The sequence below is a fragment of the Schistocerca piceifrons genome, chromosome 1, assembly GCF_021461385.2.
Source record: "Schistocerca piceifrons isolate TAMUIC-IGC-003096 chromosome 1, iqSchPice1.1, whole genome shotgun sequence".
Taxonomy (NCBI): Eukaryota; Metazoa; Arthropoda; class Insecta; order Orthoptera; family Acrididae; genus Schistocerca; species Schistocerca piceifrons.
Window position 1 is genome coordinate 788,678,020 of NC_060138.1, and position 26,522 is coordinate 788,704,541.

At 39.4% G+C, this 26,522-nt stretch overlaps 1 protein-coding gene across 4 annotated transcripts in view; it reads right to left on the bottom strand.

Annotated features, from left to right (window-relative positions):
- Positions 1 to 26,522, bottom strand: part of LOC124713151 (E3 ubiquitin-protein ligase CCNB1IP1-like) — a 212,690-nt gene that overhangs the window by 98,740 nt on the left and 87,428 nt on the right. The gene's annotated exons all lie outside the window — the stretch shown is intronic.

Here is a 26,522-nt window from a genome sequence, read left to right on the forward strand (position 1 = left end):
CTCCATTTTCAAATGTTCCTTTGCAAGGGAGAACCCAAGAGAACTGCCCCAGTGTAATCCTTCAATCACTAAAAATATAAATGAAATAAGTATTCGTGTCAGTGGTGTGAGAAACTGCTGAAATCGTTAAAACTGAACAAAGCTCCAGGGTTCAATGGAATCCCTGTCACATTCTATACTGAATTTGCAGCTGAGATAGCCCCTCTTCCAAACTATCGCAGATCACTCGAACAAAAAACCATGCCCAGTTCTTGGAAGAAGGCCCAGGTCACATCCCTCTACAAGAAGGTTAGTAGAACTGATCCACAAAACTACCGTCCAGTATCCTTGACACAGATGTGTTGTAGAATCTTAGAACATATTCTGAAACTACCATCCAGTATCTTTGACACTGATGTGTTTTAGAATCTTAGAACATATTTTGAACTCATACATAATGAGGTATCTTGAACAGAATAACCTCCTCAATTCCAACCAGCATAGACTTTGAAAACATCAACCATGTGAAACCCAACTCACACTTTCCTCACATGGCATAATGAAAGCTTTGGATCAAGGCAGTGTTTCTTTATTTCCGAAAGGCATTTGATTCAGTACTGCAGCTATGTTTATTGTCAAAAGTACAATCAAATGGGTGGGGTATCAAATGAAATTTGTGACTGGATTGAGGACTTTTAGGTAGTGAGGACACCGAATGTTATCTTGGATGGAAATCATCGTCAGATGTAGAAGTAATTTCAGGCGTGCCCCAGTGAAGTGTGTTGGGACCTTAGCTGTTCATATTGTATATTAATGACCTTGCAGACAACATTAATAGTAAAATCAGGCTTTTTGCAGATGTACAGTTATCTATAATGAATTATTATTTGAAAGGAGCTGCATAAACATTCAGTCAGACCTTGATAAGATTTCAACAAGGTGGAAAGATTGGCAACTTGCTATAAATGTTCATAAATGTAAAATATTGCGCTTCACAAAACAAAACAAAAATGTAGTATCCTATGAATATAATATCAACGGAGTGATCACATAGGTTCATTCGTGGGTAAAGCAAGTGGTAGACTTCAATTTATTGGTAGAATACTGAGCAAGTTCAATCAGTCTACAAAAGAGATTGCTTACAAATCACTCATGTGGCCAGTTCTAGAATATTGCTTGAGTGTGTGGTGGGACCCGTATCAGATAGGACTAACAGGGGATATTGAACATATACAGAGAAGGGCAGCACGAATGGTCATAGGTTTGTTAAGTCCATGAGAGAGGGTCACAGAGATACTGAAGGAACTAAACTGGCAGACCCTTGAAAACAAACATATACTGTCCTGAGAAAGTCCATGATCAAAGTTTGAAGAACCAGCTTCAAATGATTACTCTAGGGGTATACTAAAATCCCCTACATATCACTCACATAGGGATTGTGAGGATAAGATTAGAATAATTATTGCTCACACAGAGGCATTCAAACAATCATTCTTTCCATGCTCCATATGTGAATGGAACAGGAAGAAACTCTAATAAGGGGTACAATGGGATATGTGCCCTGCCATACATCTCACATTGGTTTGCAGAGTATACATGGAGATGTAAATGATACAACAAATCACAGTGCTTGCAAGTACCTTAAGTTGACAAACCAAAATGCAGAATAAAGTTGGTATAAAACAATTGTAAATATAAGTGATCTATTTATTTTATTTTAAATAATTTTTTCTTGAAACACACCATATATCATGGAGATTTAGTTCGAGGTTGAGGCATTATTTCATGGACTTATTACTGAATTGATCAATTACTTCATTAGAAAAACAGGAAATGTTCTTGCTTGTAAGACTTTTGTCCTTGTATTAAATAGCATGAGGCAAATTTAGATCTCTTCCTCTGCCATTCTTAAGAGAGGTTATTCATGACTTCTGTTACCTCTAAAGTGTCTCTATTTGGTGCTGGGTAATAAAAAAATACCAATTAAGCCTTTAGAAACACTTTCTTTGCATGAATTTTTACATCCGAAAGTCTCCAAGAAACTGCAACTTTTGCTTCCCTCCTCTGTTTGGCAGCTCATTTACTTCCATGCATATCATTAAGTGCAGGAACTGCTCATCATATATCACATTATGGCATTCCCAGTACTCCTTTTTCATGACTTTAATGTTTATTCCGTTACACCAGCTTTAAAGCACATACTAGGATTTCAGACTTAATTCTATAAACAAAAGTAAAATAAGATTTTGGCCAAGTTTTATGATGTAAGTTATTTGTTCATTTTCAGAACATGAAGTTCACACGATCTTATATTCTGTGTCAATGTCAACCATAAAACATTCACTTCGTTGGCACCAGTTTTACTATAGTTTCCTATTATCATTATGTTAAAATTAGTGGCTACATTTCTATCTTTAGGTATAGGCTGAATTCTTTGCAAAGCATAAAGTATGTCTATTGCATCATGCAACCTGCTCAGTTCCCTTGTAATGTCTTTCCATTGAATAATGTTAATTTTCCTGTTTTTGTACATACATTTTATGTTACTAGGACTGAGACTCACATTTTTGCTACCAGCTATATTTGCAGTATATAGTAGTGTCAGAAATGGAGAATATAATAGTTTTGGGATGGAACCTGTCTCGCATTGGACTGACTTCATAATTGTTTTGTTAAGTGTATCTCTGAAATGTTGAAAGTTTCCTTTAGCACACAGGCAACAGCAAAACATTATGGATTAATGACTTTCTTGGCTATTTATAACTGTTGGTTTGTTAGGAACTAAACTTCGTCACCAACCCATGATTTTCAGGATAGTTCATCAATCATATCAATCGTAAGGCCGTTATAAAAAAACTCATTTGAGATCAGAGTTTGATCAGCAATATAAGGAAAAGGCAAAACTCATGTGGGAAAGATGAAGGTGACCTGTTCAAGTGGCCCATACACTATTAAAAAGTATTAGAATGAGTGGTGCTGGAAAGTGGTGATTCTATGTCAGTCCAGACAAATGTTCCCTTACAGTATCCTCTCTGAAGGTAGATTAGTTTCTTAATTTGAACTGTGTTAGTGTAAATATGGTAATGCAAAGTCATAAATGAATTATAAATAACTTAAGATGTAAAGGTAACAACTCACTGAACAGCTGAGCCACTGAGTCACTGATAGGCACATAAACAAGACTGATTGCCAAAACTTACAGCAAGCGAAAATAAAGTGAAAGAACTTCTCAATTTGCACAGGTGTTTGGCAAATTTCTTTGTTAAATTTTAAAGACTGAATGTTGTTAGCTTACAGGCAAATCCTCCTTCAGATCAATAGAGTACACATACACAAGCATACGACTACACTGTCCCAATTGATTAAAATGTGCAAACACTGCAACTAGTTGTGGCATGTAATTGTGTCAAGTGGAGTGGGCAGAGTGAGAAATGAGGAAGAGAGTGGGAAGGAGGAGTGAGGAATGTGCTAACAGTTGGGAGGAAGAGGCAGCAGGTGCACACAGTAGAAATGTGGCATTGATGGGCTAATTCTGGCTGCAAGCATGTGGACTTGTGCATAGGCACACAATCATATGGAGCAGTGACTGGGAAGGGGGGGGGGGGGGGGGGGATACAGAACAGAGGAAGAGGCGGCTAACGAGAGGAGGGTGTGAAAGGAAAATGAATGAAGCCAGGGGCATGGGGCAGGAATGGTGATGGATGTCGGGGTATGAGGTAACAGAACTGAGAATACTGGGTGATGACGGAGGTGTTGCTTTGCAACTGATTCCTGGTGCCAGTCACAAGTTTACAGGGCCATGTGTAGCTACATCACAGGAAATCTGTTTGCTAGCTGGGTTTATGGGCTGTATCTCTCTGTAAAGAAGCATAATGAGCAAGTGATTGATCATTGGAGAAATTTTAGTGTGGAAGGCATGAAAGCTATCAAAGTGCTTATATCATTGCTTGTTTGAGGGAAAGATATACAAACAAATCCACAGCATGGCTAACAGCATCTGTGTGATACATTGTGAGGTTCCTCTTCATTGCTCACTTTGTTGATAATTACTTGTTTCCTTGTCAATGATGGGTTGTTTCATCACTAGTACTGTTGGATAATCAGTCAAGTAGAGTTCATTAAGCCAAATGGTTTCAGATATTACTGTCAGTTTATCATATCCTTTGTTGGAAGGTATTACTGAATTATAGTAACAAAATAAGGCTGCAAGGTTCGAATAAAACTTGGATGATATTCCTTACATTTGAATTACGGCTCAAGATCATGCAACCATAAAATTCAGTACACTATTTGGCTTTCTTTGAAATACTTACTTCAACTAATTGCAGGTGACCAACTACATCTGCAGACTCCACTTTTATGACTATAAAACTCATTGTTTAGCAAAGATATCCTTAACTGTGAACTGTTGAACATCACAGAGACTGTATTCATTCGCTTATTGACTGAGGTGCAGCAACAGTTATCTCACATCCCTTGAACTCTTTTAAACTTTTGTCCTTGGATTCTTCATGCAAATGAAGAATCCAACTTTCTAAACACCTAGACAGAATGTAAGTACACAGTACACTTAAGCCTATTTCATGGAAAAAAAGAAAATCATCAAAAGTAATAAAATATATAATATTCTCTACTTTTCTTCATTGTAGAACCTTTTCCCTTAGTACAAGTCAAAAATTTTATTTCCGACATGTCATGTAATAGTGACCTCTCATTTGTAATAATTATCTTTGTGTAAATTACAATTTGCCTCAAAAGTTGCTTTCTATTCTGCTTCAATGACATTAATCCACACAGCATTATCTCAAAAATAGATATTGTTGCTACACCGTCACCCACACAAACTGAATAAAAGCACTGTACTACGTACATGTCAATGTATGGTACTGCTTGAAGTCCAGGTTGGAGGTTAATTATAGATCATTTCAGTATTGTCCACCACTACTGATTATGTGTCTTTGGGTGCCGAGGCTGGCCTTTGCAGCCAAAGACAGCAGTCATGTGTGATGAGTTGCATTTGCACGAATGTCTGTACATTTGCTGTCTAGTTCAGAAGAAGGCCTTTTGGCTAAAAGCTTACTTGTTTAGTAGTCTTTTTGCTGTGCTTGTGTGCCACTTAACATCTCCACTATATTGTGAGTAGCAATTCACTCTTTTCATAATACTGTCATTGTTCCATCCTGGCTTTTCCATTGTTTTATTTAGCAATATGGGCAATTTCCAATGAATGCTTGTAGTGATGTGTATACAGAAGTTTTGATTATTTTCAGAGTAATTTGCATAAACTATGTTCAGTACTGGAAAAATTATGGTTAGACAGGGAGCCAGTTGGGTTTCTACTGGCATGCTATAATAATCACAGAAGTCATTAAAGGTAATATTGGAGGCAGAGATCTGAATTAAAGTGAGTGTTTTGAGTAAAACCTATTTCAAAGAAAGTGAAGTATTTAGCAGTCGTTGCAAGAGGGGAAAAAAACTTGATGAAAAAAAAAAAGAGTAATCTACTTAATAAAAACCTAATGAGGTAGAAATGCTGTTGTCCTAATCCATATGAAGTAAGTGGTGATGAGCATATACTAATGATGTTGCTGGAATTGTTACCTGTAATATGATGGTGAGGAAGCAAATGTTCCACAATTTTAAACATAGTTAACAGCAGCAACTTTAGATACATGTTCAATAGATAAAGTATACAGCCAACCGATTGCATAAGTTTAATTTTAAAACCTTGACTAGGTTTCAATACCACCAAGGATACCTTCTTCAGAAGAATGCCGCATTAATTACATGATGTTTACAATTTTAACATCATGTAATTTGTGTGTCTTCCTTCTGAAGAAGATGCCCTTAGTGGTATTGAAATCTGGCCAAGATTTTTACATTAAACTTACACAATCGGTTGGCTGTACACTCTATGTATTGGAAGTGAATGTTATAATACTGCTGTCATGATGTTTCTCTAAGATGAGTTTACTGTGTTGATGAAGTTTTGAAGTGACTTATAAGATAAAGAGAATATACTGTAAGAGGACAGGGTTAATGGCAATGTGTTAGGGCTTGTGATGATGATGATGATGATGATGAAGATGAAGATGAAGATAACAATAGTAATTACGTTGATGTCAAGGGAGACATATGATGATGTTTGAGAAAGTAATTGGTTAGTAAATTTTGTTCTTGAAACCATGTGATACAAAGTCATGGTGAAGTACTTGTAACTAAGGAAAGCGATTATGAAAATCTGAAGACGAGATAGAGCAAATTTTGAAACTGGCAGATTTTTCAACTAAAAAAGTTTGCAGATAAGTGGACTAATAAATATTTAATCAAAATATTAAATGAAAAGAAATATCACAGAGACCATCTACACTAAACAGAAAATGCCATTGAAGCAGAGTAGAAACCAACTTTTGTAGGCAAATTGTAATGTACAGAAAGGTAATTATTACAAATAAGAGGTCACTATTACATGACATGTCGGAAATAAAATTTTTGACTTATACTAAGGAAAAATGTTCTACAATGAAGAGAAATAGAGAATATTATAATTTTATTACTTTGATGATTTTCCCTTTTTTTGCATGAAATAGGCTTAAGTGTACTGTGTACTTACATTCTGTCTAGGTGTTTAGAAAGTTGTATGGTTACATTTTTGTGTCTCATTTTGGAAGTTACTATGCTAATTTGAAATGGAAAATGCCATTCATTGTTTCTGGTTGTAAGTATTACTTAAGAATTTAACTTTAGACATGCTTCATGTTTTTTCTTGTATAATTTGATGAAAAGATATACACACATGATTTAATACAATTTGCAACTTTATTATGCTTTCTTATCCAATTTCTTACATATTGGAGAAATGCTATCGTGCCTTGGAATGGATTTTCAGTCGTAGACTTTCTGACTAGTAAATATCTTGGAGAAATTATGTAATTTAATGTAGTTATTAGTTTCTGGGCTGTATTATTTCATGCAAATGTTTGTACACGGTTTCAAAATTATTGAGGGAGCTACTACACTAGATATGTAGGAATTTGCATATGTTCGGTAAAAATCATATTAGACTTGGTAGTAACTGTTGTCATATATTTAGTCAGCAATTGAATAAAACTGAAATATTTTTGGGAACCTTATTATGATAAAAGATTTTAATATAAAATTTTATGCATGTTGACAATTTGAACTACTGCTCAACCAATATGTAATGAATGCCATTTAAGTAAGAAACTTTTTTCAGATCACATAGACAGAGTAATTTTGTGAGAAAAGTATCTTAATGATGATAACATTTTGAAAAAATGTGAACATGTACTGTAACTGAATGTGGGTTGAATGTTGACATACTATTCTAGGAGTATGTGATGGCTTTAAACTTTTGCTACTTGAGTCAATGTAGGCAGAAAACTTATTACTGTATTGGTACCCAACTTTATAGGAATGACGTTCAGATTGCATGGTACAATATTTGAGCTGTCTGTAGTATTAGTGTATGACATGTCATTAGGTGACGGTACTGATACTATGACGTAGGGGTAAATACAGGCATCTGTATGCATTACAGTTGCAGTCAGTCAACATGGGTCTGGACAAGGTGAGCAGACCTTTACTCATCAATCTATTTTGTCAAAACAGCAACAACAGTGTTGCTGCTCTTTGCGAGTACTAACATATTTAAGGTATGCAGAGAGGTCCCCCTTCCACAATAGAGTTGAAGAACATGATTCAGAAGTTTGAATTAACTGGGATTTGGGAACTACTCCTGGGAGAGGTCAACAGCCAATTGTGCCACTAATTATTCAAGTTGTTACTGTTGCCATGGCTGTGATTTCTGGACTCAACGTATGACCTTAAAGTAGTGCACAAGCTGTATCATAACAGTTGACCATTCCATAGTCCGATGTCCAAAATTGCTGCAAACAATTGTGAAATGATATTTATTGTGCAGTTCCAGGCTGTCATGGATGCAGATGGTGGTCACGTTGAGCAACATTTGTAACACACAACATAAATATGGTATGCAATTAACAAATGTTACCCTGTTCAAAAAGATTTCGGGCTTGCAGCCAGTCATCGTAAATTTCATTGCACTATATTTCAGCTGGACAACTGCCAGCCGTCTTCAGGTGAGCCGAGCGAGGACTGACGAAGACGTTCTCTGCTCCAGCTTATATAGTGCACTGACAGTACTGCCGCGGATGCGATGCAGTCGCGGAGACAGAAGGGCCACACTGCCCAGCGACAGTGCCCTCGGTGGTGGAACTGCAATACTCAGCTGCCGTCAGTATTATCACTGGCACAGCTATTGAAGTCTTCTGGCATCTTCGTCTTGAGCAAATTTTGGAGATGACGGGATTCCATGCATTATTCAATTGGTAACCACTGTCACGGTTCATTAGATTTCCCGCAATGCGTATTTCAACAGATTCTTTGACAATAGAGTCCCAAAAAGTTGTTGCTGTGGCCAAAATCGAAGTTTTGTTGTACTCCATTGAATGTCCGTTAGAAATACAATGTTCTGCAACTGCAGACTTACTGGCTTGCAGTAGGCGAGTGCAACGTTGATGTTCTGTACAACGCTCTTCCTCTGTATGCATTGTCTGTCCTATATAGGCCATACCACATTGACATGGTAGTTTGTAAATTCCCGCCTTCCGCAGTAACAAATCATCCTTCACCAATCCCAGCAAATCGGAAATCTTAGAAGGCGGACGGAAAACCACTTTCACATGAAAATTATTAAGCCCTCCTTACGCTAACTTTGACATCGTTTAGCTTCTGTTTGTCTGAGAGGTTTTGGCTGCATTTAAATTTGCAGTGAAGCTCTCTTCGCTTTCACAGTAGTTTCCTAACTTTGCTGTTGAACCACAGTGGGTTTTTCCCGTCCCTCACAGTTTTGCTCTGCACGTACCTGTCTAAAAAGCATTTTACGATTGCCTTGAACTTTTTCCATAAACACCCAACATTGTCTGTGTCAGAACAGAAATTTTCGTTTTGATCTGTTAGTTAATCTTAAATCTGCATCCTAATTCTCTTGCTAAACAGATAAACCTTCCTCCCTTTTTTTATATTCCCAATTACTTCCATATTCAGGGATGCTGCAACGGCTTTATGATCACTGATTCCCTGTTCTGCACTTACAGAGTCGAAAAGTTCGGGTCTGTTTGTTATCAGTAGGTCCAAGATGTTATCTGCACAAGTCGGTTCTCTGTTTAATTGCTCGAGGTAATTTTCGGATAGTGCACTCAGTATAATGTCACTCGATGCTCTGTCCATACCACCCGTCCTAAACAGCTAAGTGTCCCAGTCTATATCTGGTAAATTGAAATCTCCACCTAGGACTATAACATGCTCAGTAAATTTATGTGAAATACATTCCAGATTTTCTCTCAGTTGTTCTGCCACTAATGCTGCTGAGTCAGGAGGTCGGTAAAAGGAGCCAATTATTAATCTAGCTCAGTTGTTGAGTATAACCTCGACCCATAATAATTCACAGGAACTATCCACTCCCGTTTCATTACAAAACAAACTACTACTAACAGTAACAAACACACCACCACCAGTTGTATGCAATCTATCCTTTCTTAACACCGCCTGTGCCTTTGTAAAAATTTCGGCAGAATTTATCTCTGGCTTCAGCCAGCTTTCCATACCTATAACGATTTCAGCTTTGGTGCTTTCTATCAGTGCTTGAAGTTCTGGTACTTTACCAACGCAGCTTCGACAGTTTACAATTACAATACCGATTGCTGCTTGGTCCCCGCATGTCCTGACTTTGCCCCGCACCCTTTGAGGCTGTTGCCCACCCAGTCCATGCCACACAACCCCTGCTACCCGTGTAGCCGCCTGCTGCGTGTAGTGGACTCCTGACCTATCAAGCGGAACTCGAAACCCCACCACCCTATGGCGTAAGTCGAGGAATCTGAAACCCACATGGTCGCAGAACTGTCTCAGCCTCTGATTTAGACCCTCCACTTGGCTCTGTACCAAAGGTCCACAGTCAGTCCTGTCAACAATGCTGCAGATGGTGAGCTCTGCTTTCATCCCCCTAGCAAGACTGGCAGTCTTCACCAAATCAGATAGCCGCCAGAAGCCAGAGAGGATTTCCTCCGATCCATAGCGACACACATCATTGGTGGCTGGAATTTATCAGAGTCATCTGTATGTGCAGTAAAGAGTACTGTCACTCTTTGCATGCTTCTCATTCCCTTAAATGCAACTGTTTTGCTTGGCAGTAAGTTGAAAAAAGGTACTGTTTTCATCTGTTTTATAACAGACTGTGTTTTTCTATTAGACTTGGAAGACTATACTGTTTCCAGCATTCTACAGTGAGATCATCCATACTGTTAGCCTCCCCACAAACTGTGTGCCCAACAATCCTATATCTTCCTTTGAAGTGGTGTAACCACTCAGTAGATAAATGAAAGTTTTCAACATTTAAAGCTTTTCTTTCAGTATTGGGCCTGCAATAGGCACATTAGCTGCAGGGTGCTGCTGAGAGCTTGTAGACTTCTTCCAAGTCACCAAACTTTCCACACTGCAAATGTGCGAGTTTCTCACCGCTTGGCCTATCTTTCAAAGCACTAGAGCTCAACTGTGTTTCCTTGGTCAGTACAGAAGTTAAGATAGAATATGGGATTTTAAGACATTCACTTTAGGTTCACTAGAACTTCATTGCACTTTTTCAATTATGTTTATTTTCTCCTGAATGGAAAGACATCGTCTTTTATTTTATGAAAAACACATCATTTTTGCTTGCACCAAAATTGGAAACTACACAAAATATCAAATGAGTTCACCCCTTGCAAAAACATTCCTAGCTTTGTTTAGTGTACTCCGCACATGCTCGTACCACTGTCAGCTGCAACTGTATACCACTCCTATGTGTTGCAATTGTTGACTGCGCTCTGCATTCCCCCTCCTTATCCCTGGAACTGGCTGTGAATAAGTGTTGCCCTGTTTATTGCAGCTATGGGCCACAATAATGATAGTGAGTGCAGACAGCAAACCAACAGTCACTGGCCACACAATATACAAAACATTTTGTGATGATTTTGTGGTCTTTATAATGTATAAGTGTGACAAAAACGACTGGGGGGCGGGAGGGGGAGGGGAGGGGGGGGGGGGGAATTGAGAAAATGCATAGATGAGAAAAGTGAAAGTGTGGTAACTTTGCATGCAAAAACGACAAAGTCACAATATATAAGTGCAAAAAATGTAGAGATGATAAATGAATAATACTGTTTCACTGTTTTGTAAAAGCACAGAATGTTAAAAGTACAGAGCATTTATAATTAAACTTTCGCTACTTGAGAGAACCCCCATGAAAAATGAGTGATCATAGGACAATGAAACTTTGTGGGAACATTGTAAGGATATGCAGAAAAGAATAAACCATTGACAGAAACACATTTTAATTTCCACATGAGAGGGTAACATTTGTAAAATTTGTAATTTTCCCGACAAATCAACTGTTCAAAAAGATTTTGGGCTTGCAGCCGGTCGTCGTAAACTTCATTCCTTGATATTTCGGCTGGACAACTGCCAGCCATCTTCAGGTGAGCCGAACGAGGACTGACGAAGACATTCTCTGCTCCAGCTTATATAGTGCGCTGATAGTACTGCTGCGGATGTGTTGCAGTCGTGGAGACAGAAGGGCCTCACCGTCCAGTGACAGCGCCTTCAGTGGTGGAACTGCAATACTCAGCTGCTGTCGATATTGTCGCTGGCCACAGCTATCGAAGTCTTCTGGTGTCTTCGTCTCGAGCAAATTTTGGAGATGATGGGATTCCATGTGTTGTTGAATTGGTAACCACTGTCACGGTTCATTAGATTTCCCGCAATGCGTATTGCAATGGGTTCTTTGATAATGGAGTCCTAAAAAGTTGTTGCTGTGGCCAAAATCGAAGTTTTGTCGTACTCCATTGAATGTCCGTTAGAAATACAATGTTCTGCAACTGCAGACTTACTGGGTTGCAGTAGGTGAGTGCAACGTTGATGTTCTGTACAACGCTCTTCCACTGTACGTGTTGTCTGTCCTATATAGGCCATACCACATTGACATGGTAGTTTGTAAATTCCCGCTTTCCACAGTAAGAGATCATCCTGCACCGATCCCAGCAAATCCGAAATCTCAGAAGGCGGACGAAAAACCACTTTCACATGAAAATTATTAAGAATCCTCGCTGTCTTGAAGGAGATATTTCCAATGAAGGGAAGAATAGCTAGGGACTTGGCTGGCCCGTTCTCCTCTTTATCCGCTTCCCAGTTCCTGGCTCTAGTTGAGAAGGCCCTGTTAATTTGCCGGGTCGAGTACCCATTGTCTCTGAACACCGTCCTCAAATGTGCAATTTCCTTGGGCAAATTCTCTTCATCCAACACCGTATGTGCCCTGTGCACAAGGGTTATAAGTACACTCATCATCTGGGATGGATGATGGCAACTTTAAGAATGCAAATACAAATCAGTGTGATTGGGCTTACGATAGACAGAATGTCCCACCGTGCTGTCACTCTTCCGTTTAACCAAAACATCCAGGAATGGAAGGCAGCCATCTTTCTCTAGTTCTATAGTAAATCGAACATTCTCATGGATGGAGTTAAGATGATGAAAAACTCCATTAATTTTTCTTCTCCATAGAGCCAAATAGATTCTTTAAGAATACTACTAGTCGTTCCTCCAATAAGGACCAACCTTTCTCTTTTATGAAAAGGCAGATTATACTCACGTATGTTAATAGTGAAAAACTGAATTTTAAGAGGCAGATGGCAAAACAAGAGGGAGAAATAAAAATATCTCAGCTTACTTCGTCACAATATGATGAAAAAAAGGCACACGGACCAGCTCGATTACAACAGCCCACCAAGAGTTAGCTCCATTGATACATTACAAAGTTGATAAACATAAATTTGAACTGGCATATTGAAAAAAAATTACATCCGAGTTGGATCAATACGTCTGCTGGTAGTATACTAGGAAAATGAAGAAGAATCTAATTAGTTGATTATGTGTTTACTACACATGGAAGTGCATGAAAATTGACTCACTCTAACTAGTTATATAAACACGTCTTTCCATTTGGATGTAAGATTTTAGGCATAGTCTCATAACATAAAAAAATACTTATAAGAGAGAAAAAATAGTTTCATAGACTCTTCAGTCTTTTTGTAAAATTTAAAAATAGTTGCAGACATCCTTCTTCAATTTAGATTACACCTCACTCTTTAAATAGTCAGACATATTTCAAGCATTCTAGTGGTATAAGTTGGTAGTCAGCAACACTATAACATAACAGATATTCTCCACAACTAATTATTTTATTGTTTTCATTACCTCTGTTATCCCAAGGTATGTTCTATCACAAAAATCATTAGATGATGTCATTTTACTTTTCTCTCAGCCATCAGAACCACAGTAACTATATAATAAGCTTTCAACAAACTTAGTGATACAAACGTATATGCTGGAAACAGTATAGTCTTCCAAGTCTAACAGAAAAACACAGTCTGTTATAAAACAGATGAAAACAGTACCTTTTTTCAACTTACTGCCAAGCAAAACAGTTGCATTTAAGGGAATGAGAAGCATGCAAAGAGTGACAGTACTCTTTACTGCACATACAGATGACTCTGATAAATTCCAGCCACTAATGATTGGGAAGTCAGTGAAACCTCAATGTCTCAAGGGAGTAAAATTGTATCCCACCAACTATGAGTCAAACGAGAACACATGGATGACAGCAGATCTCTTCAAGAGTCACCTAGAAATGCTTAATGGCTGCATGTATTGTGAGAAGAGGAAAATACTTTTGCTTCTGGACAATTGATTGTTTCATGTTCCAGCACTACAGCTCAGCAACAAACAACTGGCATTTTTTCCAACAAATTTTATGGGCCATTTTCAACCTCAGGGCTTGGGAATCATTGCTGCCACAAAAGCAAAGACAGGAGTTCAGCATGTCATTACACATCTCAACAGTGGGACGTATTATTACAGGTAAGCCAAAGAAGTGCATTGTAGATTAGAATACTCTTTACACACACACTGCATACGTATAGCATTCCCCATCATTTTCCTCTGAACATCGCTAAAATTTTTAGGCTAGATCTGTAAATTAAATTAAATGCAGTATAGATACATATATGTAGATTTTTATTTATTTTTACATAGCTTGGCAATGCAGTACTTAAGGATTCATTGGGATCAGTTGAAACCAAAAGCAATACACAAGTGCTTTCAAAAATCTGGCATCACAAAATATGAAACTCAAACTGAGACAACTCTGAGTTGATTTCGATGTACCAGATGATGATGACTGGGTTTGTATTTCAAATGGAATTGGTTTTGATAATTTGTTTTTGGCAGTGATGCTGGTACTTCCATGCGCTGTGTGCAAAATGATGAGGAGTCCGAAGAATCAGATGGTGACACTGTGGACCCTCCTAGTCTGTCAGGCACTTACTGCATTGGAAGTAACCAGCATTACATAGGGTCAAGAAACATTAGTAACTGCATGCTAACACTTGATCTATGATTGCAGTGTTGCTTCCAAAAACAAATAAACAGAAGATTCATTCTTTATGCCTACGTAACTTTAATTGTCCATAATTTAGACATAAGCCTATCTCAATTACTGTACCTATCACTGTACAGTGAACATATCTTTTGTTTGTATGCATTTAAAATTGATACAAATATATCAAGATGTATAATGATGAAGCTGTTCATGATTTTGATGTCAATGATGTAGAAGACAAAGATGGTCAAGGTTAGGGAAATGTATTTTGAGGTGTGTCCTGTTCATTAATGTCAAAGAAAATACGTTTGTATCACTAAGTTTGTTGAAAGCTTATTATATAGTTACTGTGGTTCTGATGGCTGAGAGAAAAGTAAAATGACATCATCTAATGATTTTTGTGATAGAACATACCTTGGGATAACAGAGGTAATGAAAACAATAAAATAATTCGTTGTGGAGAATATCTGTAATGTTATAGTATTGCTGACTACCAACTTATACCACTAGAATGCTTGAAATATGTCTGACTATTTAAAGAGTGAGGTGTAATCTAAATTGAAGAAGGATGTCTGCAACTATTTTTAAATTTTACAAAAAGACTAAAGAGTCTATGAAACTATTTTTTCTCTCTTATAAGTATTTTTTTATATTATGACACTATGCCTAAAATCTTATATCCATATGGAAAGACGTGTTTATATAACTAGTTAGAGTGAGTCAATTTTCATGCACTTCCATGTGTAGTAAACACATAATCAACTAATTAGATTCTTCTTCCTTTTCCTAGTATACTACCAGCAGACGTATTGATCCAACTCGGATGTAATTTTTTTTCAATATGCCAGTTCAAATTTATGTTTATCAACTTTGTAATGTATCAATGGAGCTAACTCTTGGTGGGCTGTTGTAATCGAGCTGGTCCGTGTGCCTTTTTTTCATCATATTGTGATGAAGTAAGCTGAGATATTTTTATTTCCCCCTCTTGTTTTGCCATCTGCCTCTTAAAATTCAGTTTTTCACTATTAACATACGTGAGTATAATCTGCATTTTCATAAAAGAGGAAGGTTGGTCCTTATTGGAGGAACGACTAGTAGTATTCTTAAAGAATCTATCTGGCTCTATTCAAAAACATGTTAGCAAGGCTAGCTCTTAATTAATTCCAAAATAATTAACAGCCTTGTCAAAAGTATTGTTTGCGTAATGATATCTGTTAATTTCATCATTTAAACAAATAATTCGGCCTAACTCTTGTAGTAGAAGAAACTGTTAAAAAGAAGGAAATTTTTGATGTTGTTGTTGTTGTGGTCTTCAGTCCTGAGACTGGTTTGATGCAGCTCTCCATGCTACTCTATCCTGTGCAAGCTTCTTCATCTCCCAGTACCTACTGCAGCCTACATCCTTCTGAATCTGCTTAGTGTATTCATCTCTTGGTCTCCCTCTACAATTTTTACCCTCTACGCTGCTCTCCAGTACTAAATTGGTGATCCCTTGATGCCTCAGAACATGTCCTACCAACCGATCCCTTCTTCTAGTCAAGTTGTGCCACAAGGTCCTCTTCTCCTCAATTCTATTCAATACCTCCTCATTAGTTATGTGGTCTACCCATCTAATCTTCAGAATTCTTCTGTAGCACCACATTTCGAAAGCTTCTATTCTCTTCTTGTCCAAACTATTTATTGTCCACGTTTCACTTCCATACATGGCTACACTCCATACAAATACCTTCAGAAACGACTTCCTGACACTTAAATCTATACTCTATGTTAACAAATTTCTCTTCTTCAGAAACGCTTTCCTTGCCATTGCCAGTCTACATTTTATGTCTTCTCTACTTCGACCATCATCAGTTATTTTGCTCCCCAAATAGCAAAACTCCTTTACTACTTTAAGTGTCTCATTTCCTAATCTAATTCCCTCAGCATCACTCGACTTAATTCGACTACATTCCATTATCCTCGTTTTGCTTTTGTTGATGTTCATCTTATAACCTCCTTTCAAGACACTGACCATTCTGTTCAACTGCTCTTCCAAGTCCTTTGCTGTCTCTGACAGAATTACAATGTCATCGGCAAACCTCAAAGTTTTTATTTCTTCTCCATGGATTTTAATACCTACTCCGAACTTTTCTTTTGTTTCCTTTACTGCTTGCTCAATATACAGATTGAATAACATCGGGGAGAGGCTACAAACCTGTCTCACTCCCTTCCCAATCACTCCTTCCCTTTCATGCCCCTCGACTCTTATAACTGCCATCTAGTTTCTGTACAAATTGTAAATAGCCTTTTGCTCCCTGTATTTTACCCCTGCCACCTTCATAATTTGAAAGAGAGTATTCCAGTCAACATTGTGAAAAGCTTTCTCTATGTCTACAAATGCTAGAAACGTAGGTTTGCCTTTCCTTAACCTTTCTTCTTAGATAAGTCGTAGGGTCAGTATTGCCTCATGTGTTCCAACATTTCTACGGAATCCAAACTGATCTTCCCTCTCCTTCCCTCTTTCCTGATGAAGCAACCGTTTGTTGCGAAAGCTTGAATTTTGTGTGTATATATATATATAGACACATAAATACACACAAAATTCAAGCTTTCGCAACAAACTGTTGCCTCATCAGGAAAGAGGGAAGGAGAGGGAAAGACGAAAGGAAGTGGATTTTAAGGGAGAGGGCAAGGAGTCATTCCAATCCCGAGAGCAGAAAGACTTACCTTAGGGGGAAAAAGGATGGGTATACACTCGCACACACACACATATCCATCCACACACACACACACACACACACACACACACACACACACACACACACACACACACACACACACACACACACGCACATATAAATATAAGAGGGAAACATTCCACGTGGGAAAAATATATCTAAAAACAAAGATAATGAGACTTACCAAACAAAAGCGCTGGCAGGTCGATAGACACACAAACAAACACAAACATACACACAAAATTCTAGCTTTCGCAACCAACGGTTGCTTCATCAGGAAAGAGGGAAGGAGAGGGAAAGACGAAAGGATGTGGGTTTTAAGGGAGAGGGTAAGGAGTCATTCCAATCCCGGGAGCGGAAAGACTTACCTTAGGGGGAAAAAAGGACAGGTACACACTTGCATACACACGCAATCCATCCGCACATACACAAGCAGACATTTGTAAAGGCAAAGAGTGTGGGCAGAGATGTCAGTCGAGGCGGAAGCAAAGAGGCAAAGATGTTGTTGAAAGACAGGTGAGGTATGAGTGGCGGCAACTTGAAATTAGCGGAGGTTGAGGCCTGGCGGATAATGAGAAGAGAGCATATACTGAAGGGCAAGTTCCCATCTCCGGAGTTCTGACAGGTTGGTGTTAGTGGGAAGTATCCAGATAACCCGGACGGTGTAACACTGTGCCAAGATGTGCTGGCCGTGCACCAAGGCATGTTTAGCCACAGGGTGATCCTCATTACCAACAAACACTGTCTGCCTGTGTCCATTCATGCAAATGGACAGTTTGTTGCTGGTCATTCCCACATAGAAAGCTTCACAGTGTAGGCAGGTCAGTTGGTAAATCACGTGGGTGCTTTCACACGTGGCTCTGCCTTTGATCGTGTACACCCTCCGGGTTACAGGACTGGAGTAGGTGGTGGTGGGAGGGTGCATGGGACAGGTTTTACACTGGGGGCGGTTACAAGGGTAGGAGCCAGAGGGTAGGGAAGGTGGTTTGGGGATTTCATAGGGATGAACTAAGAGGTTACGAAGGTTAGGTGGACGGCGGAAAGACACACTTGGTGGAGTGAGGACGATTTCATGAAGGATGGATCTCATTTCAGGGCAGGATTTGAGGAAGTCGTATCCCTGCTGGAGAGCCACATTCAGAGTCTGATCCAGTCCCGGAAAGTATCCTGTCACAAGTGGGGCACTTTTGGGGTTCTTCTGTGGGAGGTACTGGGTTTGAAGGGATGAGGAAGTGGCTCTGGTTATTTGCTTCTGTACCAGGTCGGGAGGGTAGTTGCGGGATGCGAAAGCTGTTTTCAGGTTGTTGTTGTAATGGTTCAGGGATTCCGGACTGGAGCAGATTCGTTTGCCACGAAGACCTAGGCTTTAGGGAAAGGACCGTTTGATGTGGAATGGGTGGCAGCTGTAATAATGGAGGTACGTTGCTTATTGGTGGGTTTGATGTGGTCAGACGTGTGAAGCTGGCCATTGGACAGATAGAGGTCAACGTCAAGGAAAGTGGCATGGAACTTCTTCACTTTTGAAGGCCAGACATACCAACAATTAAAGGGAACAGCCATGGGTACCAGGATGGCCCCCTCGTACGCCAACCTATTCATGGGTCGCTTAGAGGAAGCCTTCTTGGTTACCCAGGCCTGCAAACCCAAAATTTGGTACAGATTTATTGATGACATCTTCATGATCTGGACTTACAGTGAAGAAGAACTCCAGAATTTCCTCTCCAACCTCAACTCCTTTGGTTCCATCAGATTCACCTGGTCCTACTCTAAATCCCATGCCACTTTCCTTGACGTTGACCTCCATCTGTCCAATGGCCAGCTTCACACGTCCGTCCACATCAAACCCACCAACAAGCAACAGTACCTCCATTATGACAGCTGCCACCCATTCCACATCAAACGGTCCCTTCCCTACAGCCTAGGTCTTCGTGGCAAACGAATCTGCCCAGGTCCGGAATCCCTGAACCATTACACCAACAACCTGAAAACAGCTTTCGCATCCCGCAACTACCCTCCCGACCTGGTACAGAAGCAAATAACCAGAGCCACTTCCTCATCTCTTCAAACCCAGAACCTCCCACAGAAGAACCCCAAAAGTGCCCCACGTGTGACAGGATACTTTCCGGGACTGGATCAGACTCTAAATGTGGCTCTCCAGCAGGGATACGACTTCCTCAAATCCTGCCCTGAAATGAGATCCATCCTTCATGAAATCCTCCTCACTCCACCAAGAGTGTCTTTCCGCCGTCCACCTAACCTTCGTAACCTCTTAGTTCATCCCTATGAAATCCCCAAACCACCTTCCCTACCCTCTGGCTCCTACCCTTGTAACCGCCCCCGGTGTAAAACCTGTCCCATGCACCCTCCCACCACCACCTACTCCAGTCCTGTAACCCGGAAGGTGTACACGATCAAAGGCAGAGCCACGTGTGAAAGCACCCACGTGATTTACCAACTGACCTGCCTACACTGTGAAGCTTTCTATGTGGGAATGACCAGCAACAAACTGTCCATTCGCATGAATGGACACAGGCAGACAGTGTTTGTTGGTAATGAGGATCACCCTGTGGCTAAACATGCCTTGGTGCACGGCCAGCACATCTTGGCACAGTGTTACACCGTCCGGGTTATCTGGATACTTCCCACTAACACCAACCTGTCAGAACTCCGGAGATGGGAACTTGCCCTTCAGTATATCCTCTCTTCTCGTTATCCGCCAGGCCTCAACCTCCGCTAATTTCAAGTTGCCGCCACTCATACCTCACCTGTCTTTCAACAACATCTTTGCCTCTTTGCTTCCGCCTCGACTGACATCTCTGCCCACATTCTTTGCCTTTACAAATGTCTGCTTGTGTATGTGTGGATGGATATGTGTGTGTATGCAAGTGTATACCTGTCCTTTTTTCCCCCTAAGGTAAGTCTTTCCGCTCCCGGGATTGGAATGACTCCTTACCCTCTCCCTTAAAACCCACATCCTTTCGACTTCAAGAAGAATATAATAATTCCAATCCCAAAGAAAGCATGTGTTGACAGATGTGAAAATTACCGAACTATCAGTTTAATAAGTCACAGCTGCAAAATACTAACGCGAATTCTTTACAGACGAATAGAAAAACTGGTAGAAGAAATAATAATGGCAATGAACTCATGCACAAAGAGAGACAAGAACAAGTGAGTTTGTGGAATAACTATAAAGCTGTAATGAGCAGGGGATGGGCAAGGAAGAGGCATGAACAAAGAAGGAGAACATAAGCAGGAGTGGCATTGATCGCGATAGTCATTTAAAAAGTCAGTATAGTAAATACTCTGATAAAGAGATGAATAGTAGGATAGTGGGACTTGAATTATAGGTAGACATAGTATCTACTAAGAATATAGAAGTAGAGGACTCTAGGGCATAGATGATGTATTAAGAGGTGAATGCGAAGTTTGAGATAGATTTGTATCTTATCCAGAAAATACTTAATTAGGTTATACGTAGAAGCATACACTGGGGTAATGAACTGTGAGGCCTACTCAGAAAGGATAGGGGGGCATACCTATGTGAAGACAGGATGCCCTGTGGCCTAAAAAATAGAAATGTTTTATAAAGGGGCATACTGTAACATTATATGATTGCCCTACCATTTTAAAGGGGCATACTGTAGCATTATATGATTGCCCTACCATTTTAAATCATTCACTAACCGAGCAGTTGCTCGGCAACAGCTACAGTTAGCAAATAACGTTGCGAGAATGTGGAAAAAAAAGGAGAACATTCTGTGATGTGACGTGTTTATTGTGGAAGTGCCGTCAGAGATGCTGTGAGCTATTGACTTTGAAAGCCGCTGCGCGAAAAGGGGACAAAAGAAGAACATTTTTACACATTCTTTTGATGTACGAGATATTCTCAATGAACAGTTACTCACTCTTCTGTCTCTCGTAATTTGTGTCGTGTGTTCGAGACAGTAGAAGGCAGAGTGGTTCTAGAATTTACGTGGAAATTCTCGAATCACTACAAAGCAGATATGTGGATTGAAAAAACAAACACATTCTGAAGCACAGAACTGATGCTATGATTGATTTGATTTACAAGTGGTTTCACAAGATGAGGAAGAGCTATTTTCTGCCCCGTAAAATGCAAGCATAATTTAAAAGACAGGTTTGGAAAATATTGTCACAGGCTGTGCTTCTGCCACTTGTCTACACTGATCTACAGCTCATGGTCTGTGCCAAAATGTTGTCTTCATGGTCAGCAGTTAATGTGAGCACAGGTGAAACTCAGCAGGAGCCAATTGCAGACTGCACTGTGGATGATCAAAGACTTCCCATTGAAAATGCTGCAGGAGCATCTTCATTGCCCTGCAGAGTGCGTCCAAGAATTGTCATGAAGATGGAACTGTATGACAGTTTGTCATGTGGGCTGCATGACATCAGGCGAAATATCTCACCACGACTCCATAGTTGGTAGGAAATACTATTTTCTAGGCATCTTTACGTGCTTACTGTGCACTCACAACCGAAAAGAGTGACATGCATGATCAAGGAGGCTACTAGAGACACTGCCCAACACATCTGTGCAAAGCTTCATCTGATTTTCACGGTGGTTTCCATTTCCTGACCGTTTTTACTTACTTTCCAAATAATACTTGTATTAAAAGTGACAACCTATCTAGACAGGATACAGGAAAACCTTAGAGAGAGAGAGAGAGAAAGAGAGTCGATTGTTGCCTGTGTACTGTATTATTATATGTACTGTATATTAATACATGTGTTGTATTTTGTTACATGTCTTATCGGTGGAGTCATGGAGCAGTAATTGCAGTGCAGGTAAGGTTCTTCACAGAGGTCATTTCATCAGTGAAGACTTCAAACAGGCAACCACAGTAACATTTTCGCCTACTACACTTCTGTGGCAATTCAATGAAATAGAGTTTTACCTTTAGCTCTAGATAGTTGTATCACTTTCAAATAGTATTTACCGTAGTGGTAGTCTATGCCTTGTGTTAATTCTTTTCGAGAATTTTTATAGGTATCAAGTGCTGGATTAAGAGTAAATTCTTACTTGAGTAACATTACTGGGCAGGATTAATGATTCTAAACTCAATTTTTGGTGTGTTATGGTTAGAACTAGAGCAGTGCAGTGTGAACATCAATCAAACGTTAAACCCATAACTTAGTATTCAGAACTGGAAGAGGGCACAGCATCACAGCAAGTACTCATGGATCCACTTGCAGAAATTTTGACTCAGTAAAGACTTTTATCTGCTCGACAAACTGAAATATCTACAAAGGTAAAGAGTGTATCATCAAACAAGACTCTTAATTAGTAACTTCCCAGGTTCTGATATTGCAACTAAGCAACCTGAGGTTTCTAATGAGATACTTCATTTACAACAAGTTCAGGAGAAATTTTCTGAAGAGGTGCTGAAACTGACAGATGAAGTTAAGGATTTAAGATACTGATAGGAAGATGAAGAAACACATGTTGGTCAGCTAACTGAGACAATTAACATCTTGTCAAGTTATCAAGAATTAATTGTAAATAAATTTGACAAACTCCAAATCAATTTTAATTGTAAATTAGAAGAGTGAACCTAGGCCAAGGAAAAACAAGTGCTTTATCATGTTGATGAAGGGATATGGAATCTGTAGCTAACTTCCAACATTTACCTTCAATCAGCCAATCTCAGAGTGAATTAAAAGAGAGTTCAGACTTTGTTCACTGGAAAAACAAGATGGTAAAATCTGTGAAGAATTTTTCTAAGGATATGGAGGAGGTCTGAGTGGCCATTAGAGATACTCTAACACAGATGCATGATGAAACATGACAACCACAGACCTCGAATCAGACGCTAATAATGCACAAGCATATCAATTTTTCTGTGCATATAATCCGGATACAACTCATGGTGTTTTGTCACCAATGAATTTGCACACGATCTGTTGCTAGTGGAGGAGAAGCTCCTTAAGCACTGCCAGTTCCAAACATCTTCAAGGACAAGAAACAGTAAACCCCATTGTATTCATAAGAGGATTCCATGACGTGCTACAAAAGGTACACCATTCTTGGAGGGAATACCAAAACATAAGCTACTTGGCACAATACTTTCAGGCAGATGCAAGACTTTGGGCTACTAATATGTTGGATATTTGCAAGACTTATGAGGAATTTGAGAGAGCATTTTTGTTGAAGTATTTGCCTCAAGCGATACAGGAGCACTCGAAGAAGCAAGCTTTTAATGCAGACATGTTCTCTTACAAGATTATTACTCTCTGGCACTACTTTGAGAAGTACTTAAACAAAGCTTGGTACTGGGACGAGCCCATTACTCATAAAGATATTCTGCATATTCCAAAGGTGATATTACCAGCTGAGATGCATGAGAAACTCATTCATGCAAATGATGAAAACCTGAATGAATTTATATCTGTACTTCATTCAATTGATTTAATCCAGAACTTAAAATCACATTATGGGCAAGGAAATTGTAATATGTCAGGTCCAAGTGCAGACATCAGCCCTGCTAACAACATCAGCTATATGCTCAAACCTAATGGTAACGGTCAACAACGGAATTAGTTTGGTATCAACTATGATATACAAAGAAATGGCAATAACTGATGATTTGGAAACAGACAGAGGTATAAGCCAAATCATGGTAGACAGAACAGACCAGATCACAGGTTTAACCTGTCTATAGCAACAATCCCACAGAATCAGCAGTGAGTAGCAATCCCAACCATTCCAATGCGTAACCATAGTGCTGGCATGAACTGAATCATTGTGGACAACAACCATTGCAGATGAATTAGAACTGGAGGTATCATCCACTGATAATAATGGATGTTTCAGACAACTCAGCTCATAAAAATGAGCTGGGGCTGTTAAACTAAGACGTAATAAATTATAGCCCAGAGGAGCAATTAGGAATATGCCTATGGACTATGAGCAGGAGGTGCCATTTTTTTTAGATACAATGATGGAACGAGTACCATTGAACAACTCCATGCTGATCTCAACACATGTGGAAGAGAGTATAAATCAGTGCCTATCTCCGTGATATAGGCTGCTGTTGAAGGCATTTCAGTTACTGTAATTCTAGACACTGGAATGTCAGTCAACGCAATATCCACCAACTTTTTTCATCAAGTATCTCAAAGTACAGAATTACCAACCTTTCCAGCACATAACTGCAAAAGTGTTGATGCAGTAGGCAGTTAATCACAAAACATAATGACACAGATGATGGTAGAATTGAAACTACAAAACACAGCAATAAGATGTGTTCTTAGTCATAAATAAATTTGAAGTCGACTGTATTTTGGGATTGGCAAGTGTCTGAGAGAGGGACAGAAGCATCGATTTCTGTGTGGGAAAAGTAATTTTCAAGATCAGTGCTGCCACAAACCAGATAGACTTGTTAATTAGGAAGAATCACATGAGAGATACTGCCATGATGCTGGTATTCATTTTATAGTAAAGGAATGACGTTGATTCCAGAGGTGGCAGAAGCAAGAAGAAACAGTACTAGGATTATATGATCCAGTCCAGAGCAAGCTAAGTGAGCCTAAGCATCTGACAGAGGAGCAAAAGGATCAGTTGTCATGTCTTCTTAGTGTTTCCAGAATGAAATTTTCACTCTGCAGCAGAGTGTACGCTGGTATGAAACTGCCTAGCAGATGAAAACTGTGTGCCAGACCGAGACATGAACTCGGGGACCTTTGCCTTTCACGACAAGTGCTCTATCAACTGAGATACTTAAGCACGACTCACAACCAATCCCCACAGCTTTATTTCCACCAGTAACTCATCTCCTACCTTCCAACTTCACAGGATTTTCCTGGAAACTTGCAAAACTAGCACTCCTGCAAAAAAGAATACTGCAGAGACATGAAGGATGTTTCCAGAATGAAATGTTCACTCTGCAGCAGAGTGTATGCTGATATGAAACTTCCTGGCAGACTGAAGATGTGTACCAGATCAAGACTCGAACTCGGGACCTTTGCCTTTTGTGGGTAAGTGCTCTACCACTACCCAGCAAAATGCAAAGGTCCTAAGTTTGAATTTCAGTCCAGCACAAAGTTTTAATCTGTCAGGAAATTTATTAGTGATTATTCAGTTTTTGAGGAGAACCCAGGGATCATTAAAGGCTATACTTGTGTTCTTAATGTACATCCCCATCGATCCTTTTCCCATGGTATTTATCCTATTCCTTGGAAACAATAGGAGGCAGCACATAAAGAATCAATTGGATGATTCAATGGAATCTGACTGAACTGTCTACAAGTACGACCTCATCTTGAAAACACTGATTAACGTATACAGAAATTGCATGGTGTCCGTTGCCTGGCTAGTACCAATCTCTGAGTTTCTTAAGGGCAGGTGAGACAGCTCGAATTCTAGGAAATATACTGTTTTTTTCATTTCTGCATTAGACTCTGTAATGGGGCCAGTGCTCAGAAGTAGGCCAACACTATTCGTTTATGCCTAATTGCAACAAGCACATGGGAACAGCATATAGAACAGTTAATTCAGGTATTGGAGACAATTAAACAAACAGGAATCACCACCAACTTGTAAAAGTTTCACTTTGCACTTGAAAAAATTTGAGCAATCAAAAACTTCCCTGTTCCTCATACTGAAAGGCAATGGAAAGCGTTTCTTGGACTGGCATCTTTTTTCCATCGTTTTGTTTTTAATCAATCATTAAACTCAGCTTGCTGTCCTTACTACACTGATATATTGCATTCAATGATATTAAGAGAGCTCTTGCAAATGCAAAGATGCTCTGCCATCCACATATGACAATAGACTTCTGGCTGCCATCTTCTGTTTGACTTGGGGCTTGCCTATTTCAAAATCGTATTACAGGCGGCAAACCCACCTTCTGTCTAACTGCATCCTCAAGTGCACAAGAAGTGGTATAATGTGATCACCAAGACCTGAGTGCTCTCCAAACACGCAAACTTCTACATGCTCACCTTTCAAGATGGATTTCGGCCTTACAAGATTACAGCTTCTGCATAGTGCACATAAACAGAAAGGGCAATGTAATTACAGATGCTTTGTCTCAACTGCCAGAGGGGCCTAGATGAAGATAACATTTTCAAAGACCCGAGACAGGAGTTTGCAGTACTTTTAATGCCAGATCAAGTCAATCAGAAGTATTAACTGGAATTGTTTAAAATAATGTCTAAGCTACAATCACAAGTCTTGAGATGGACTAAAATTAAATAACAGCTTGCGAAACATGAAGACAGTCGACTGCACAAGTTTTACAAAAAGTTTAAAGATGCTTTTTTCCATAGAAGACACGAGGATAGTCAACAGT